We start from the raw sequence: 5,298 nt of genomic DNA on the forward strand, positions 1-5,298 counted from the left end.
TCCTCATAGAGAGTACGATTGTGCAATTGATTTGGTACCAGGAGCTAAGCTCCCTAAAGGTAGGATATTTAATCTCTCTTGTCCCGAACGTGAAGCCATGTGAGAATATATCCAGGAAAGCCTGGCCAAGGGTTACATTCGCCCCTCTTGTTCTCTGGTAGGTGCTGGCTTCTTCTTCGTGGGGAAGAAGGATGGTGGTCTTAGGCCATGCATTGACTACCATAGCCTGAATAAGGTCACGGTAAGGAACCAGTATCCCCTTCCTTTGATTCCTGATCTCTTTAATCAGGTTCAGGGGGCCCAATGGTTCTCTAAATTGGATCTACGGGGGGCGTATAACCTTATTCGCATCAAAGAGGGGGATGAGTGGAAGACTGCGTTTAACACGCCAGAAGGTCATTTAGAATACCTCGTCATGCCCTTTGGGTTGTGTAATGCTCCCGCGGTCTTCCAGAATTTCATAAATGAGATTTTAAGAGACTACCTGGGGGTATTTCTTGTAGTGTACCTTGATGATATACTTGTGTTTTCCAAGGACTGGTCCTCCCACATTGATCATGTCAGGAAGGTGCTCCAGGCCCTTCGGGAAAACCAACTCTTTGCTAAAATCGAAAAATGTGTGTAGGTAATACCATTTTTGGGTCAAATCCTCACGCCTAACGAATTCCGCATGGACCCTGCCAAGGTTCAGGCTGTGGCTGAATGGGTCCAACCTGCCTCCCTGAAGGCTTTACAGCGCTTCCTGGGGTTTTCTAATTATTACAGGAGATTTATTGCTAATTTCTTGGTCATCGCTAAGCCTCTTACGGACCTTACTCGCAAGGGTGCTGATCTCCTCCACTAGCCTCCGGGGGCGGTCCAGGCTTTTGAGATCCTTAAGAAGTGCTTTATCACTGCCATGTTGATTCAGCCTAACCAGATGGAGCCATTCATCGTGGAGGTTGACGCCTCCGAGGTGGGAGTGGGTGCTGTCTTGTCCCAGGGTACTAGGTCTCTCACCCATCTCCGCCCCTGTGCCTACTTCTCCAGGAAGTTCTTCCCCACTGAGAGTAACTATGACGTTGGCAACCGCAAACTCTTAGCCATTAAATGGACATTTGAAGAGTGGCGCCATTTCCTGGAGGGGGCTAGGCACCAGGTAACGGTCCTTACCGACCACAAGAATCTGGTTTTCCTAGAATCTGTCTGGAGGCTAAACCCGAGACAAGCTCGATGGGTGTTGTTTTTTACTAGATTCAACTTTGTGGTCACCTATAGGGCTGGGTCTAAAAATATTAAAGCTGATGCACTGTCGCATAGCTTGATGGCCAGCCTCCGGAGGAGGATCCTGCTGGTGTTTTGCCCCCAGGTATAATCATATCCACTGTTGATTCTGAATCAGTCTCTGAAATTGCGGCTGATCAGGTTCAGCTCCCGAGAATCCTCCTGAGAACAAGCTATTTGTTCCCCTGCAATTCCGGCTAAGGGTACTCAGGGAGAATCATGACTCTGCACTATCTGGCCATCCAGGCATCCTGGGTACCAAGCACCGCATTTCTAGAACCTACTGTTGGCCTGGATTGCCTAAAGACGTTAAGGCCCACGTCGCCGCTTGTGAAATTTGTGCTAGGTCCAAGACTCCCAGGTCCCGACCAGCGGGCTTACTATGTTCTTTGCCCATTCCCCAGAGACCTTGGACCCATATCTCCATGGATTTTATCACCGATCTGCCTCCATCCCAAGGCAAGTCGGTGGTGTGGGTTGTAGTAGACCACTTCAGTAAGATGTGCCACTTTGTGCCCCTCAAGCAACTACCCAATGCCAAGACGTTAGTTACCTTGATTGTCAAACACATCCTGCGTCTACATGGGGTTCCTGTTAATATTGTTTCTGACAGAGGGGTACAATTTGTTTCATTGTTTTGGAGAGCCTTCTGTAAGAAGCTGGAGATTGATCTGTCCTTCTCCTTGGCCTTCAATCCTAAAACTAATGGCCAAACTGAGAGGACTAATCAGTCTATAGAACAATATTTAAGGTGTTTTATATCTGACTGTCAAGATGATTGGGTCTCCTTCATCCCTCTCGCCGAATTTTACGGGTCAGTAACTCATCAGGGGTCTCCCCCTTTTTCTGTAATTTTGGGTTTAACCCACGGTTCTCCTCCGTTTCTCCTGGTGGGTCCAACAATCCCGAGGTAGATGTCGTTCATCGGGAACTGTGCACAGTCTGGGCCCAGGTTCAGAAGAACCTTGAGGCGTCCCAGAGCATACAAAAGACTCAGGCAGATAAAAGACATTCTACTAGCTGTTTGTGGTCGGGGATCTGGTGTGGCTGTCTTAAAAAAATTTGCGCCTTAAAGTTCCGTCCAAAAAATTTGCTCCCCGGTATATAGGGCCGTTCAAGGTCAGTGAGGTCCTTAACCCTGTCTCCTTCCGGCTGGAGTTACCCCCGTCTTTTCAAATACACAACGTGTTCCATTCCTCCCTCCTGAAGCGTTGCTCCCCATCCTTGGCTACCTCGAGGAAACCTCCGGTCCCTGTTCTCACCCCTGAAGGGGTAGAATTTGAGGTGGCCGAGATTGTGGACAGCAGGATGGTGCAAGGCTCCCTCCAGTACCTGGTCCATTGGAGAGGATATGGGCCTGAGGAGAGGACTTGGGTACCCGCCCGGGATGTTCACGCCGGGTTATTGCTTAGGAAGTTCCATCTTCGGTTCCCCAACAAGCCAGGTCCACCTAGGAAGGGTCCAGTGGCCCCTCATAAAAGGGGGGGGTACTGTAAAGGACTTGCCAGACACAGCTTCTGTGTCAACGCCAGTGGTTAATCAGCCTGCATCTGTGCCTAGGTCTGCTAGAGTGACTCGTTCTGCTACCACTCAGGCTGGTAGGCTGAGGAGTGGGAGAACCTATCACAGCCTGGCCAGACAGTCCTAGCTCCCGCCCTTGGTCTACTTATACCTTCATTTGCTGCTTGTCCTATGCCTGTGATTCTCTTGCTTCCTGGCTCTGCTGTTCCTACTTTTCCTATTGACCTCTGCTTCATATTTACCCTGGCTTTACTGACTACTCTCCTGCTCTGCGTTTGGCACCACGTACACTCCTGGTTTGACTCGGCTCGTTCACTACTCTTGTTGCTCACGGTGTTGCCGTGGGCAACTGCCCCATTTACATTAGCTTCTGTGTACCCTTGTCTGTCTGTCATGCACATATTGAGTGTAGGGACCGTCGCCCAGTTGTGCGTCGTCACCTAGGACGGGCCGTGCAAGTAGGCAGGGACTGAGTGTCGGGTAGATTAGGGCTCACCTGTCTGTCTCCCTACCCCGACATTACACATATACAATAATATAACTACTATAATACTGCCCCCTATGTACAAGAATATAACTACTATAATACTGCCCCTATATACAAGAATAGAACTACTATATTACTGCCCGCTGTGTACAACAATATAACTACTATAATACTGCCTCCTACATACAAGAATATAACTACTATAATACTGCCCCCTATGTACAAGAATATAACTACTATAATACTGCCCCTATATACAAAAATAGAACTACTATATTACTGCCCCCTATGTACAAGAATATAACTACTATAATACTGCCTCCTACATACAAGAATATAACTACTATAATACTGCCCCTATGTACTAGAATATAACTACTATAATACTGCCCTCTATATACAAGAATATAACTACTATAATACTTCTCCCTATGTACAAGAATATAACTACTATAATACTGCCCCTATATACAAGACTATAACTACTATAATACTGCCCCCTATATACAAGAATATAACTACTATAACACTGCCCCCTATGTACAAGAATATAACTACTATAAGGGTATGTTCACATGGCCATAAACGCCCGAAAAACAGCAGAAAAATCGGAAGCAGAAAGCCTCCAAACATCTGCCTATTGATTTCAATGGGAAAACGGCGTTCTGTTCCGACGGAGAGTTTTTCACAGGACACTTCTTGGGACATTTTTGGAGCCGTTTTCCATAGACTCTATTGAAAAAAGCTCCAAAACCGGCCGTAAAAAACGCCGTTAAAAATGCAGCGGAAATTGCGAGTGGCGCAAAAAACTTCTGAAAATCAGGTGCTGATTTCTCTTGAAAACAGCTCCGTATTTTGAGACGTTTTTGACTCTGCGTGTGAACATACCCTAATATTGCCCCCTATGTACAAGAATATAACTACTATAATACTGCCTCCTATATACAAGAATATAACTACTATAATACTGCCTCCGATATACAAGAATATAACTACTATAATACTGCCCCTATATACAAGAATATAACTACTATAATACTGCCCCTATGTACAAGAATATAACTACTATAATACGGCCCCCTATATACAAGTACATAACTACTATAATACTACTGCTCTCTATATATTTAAGAATGTAACTACTATAATACTGCTCCTATATACAAGAATATAACTACTACAATCCTAGGTGAATCCCCCTCAACCACTAAATTCTCTCCAAGACTTTCTATTCCTGTGTCTATCATCACCGGTGAAGGATTACACTCTGTTCCTGCTTACTTGGATTCTGGAGCAGCTGCAAACTTCATCTAGCAGGATTTAGTAGACCGTCTCCACTTGGCCAGTGTACCTCTGGAGAAACCTCTGGCTGTGGAAGGACAACCAAGCCACTGAGACTACAGATAAGAGTCCTTCATTCTGAGTCTTTAACTTTCAATGCATTATCAAAAGCATTTAAATCCTCTTACTTGGATTGCCATGGCTTTGCCAGCACGCTCCAGTCCTTGATTTGAATTCCGGAGAGATCCTCCAATGTGCACCCCGATGTCTTTACCTCTGTATGTCTCAGGTTCAACCTGTTATTTCTCCTCTGCCTCAGTCTCTCTCTGGACTGCCTCCACAATATGCTAGTTACCCAGATGTTTTCAGCAAAAAGGAGGCAGAGGTCCTTCCTCCTCATCACCCCTATGACTGTCCTATCGAACTTTTTCCTGAAGCCTCTCCATCTCGCGGATGGGTTCATCCTCTCTTCTTGCCAGAAACCCAGGCCATATCAGAGTATGTCTAGGAAGTCCATGTCACCAGCCAGAGCTTCTTTGTGGAGAAAAAGGATGGATTAATTTGACCATGCATTTACTGTGGATTGAACCAAATCACGGTCAAAAACAAGCACCTCTTGCCGCTTATCTCCGAACTCTTTGACAGGATTTGAGGAGCCAAGGTTTTCACTAAGCTGGATCTACGCGAGGCCTATAACCTGATCTATATCCACAAGGGTGATGAATGGAAAACCACATTCAACACCC

This window comes from Rhinoderma darwinii, chromosome 3 (genome assembly GCF_050947455.1).
Source record: "Rhinoderma darwinii isolate aRhiDar2 chromosome 3, aRhiDar2.hap1, whole genome shotgun sequence".
Lineage (NCBI taxonomy): Eukaryota > Metazoa > Chordata > Amphibia > Anura > Rhinodermatidae > Rhinoderma > Rhinoderma darwinii.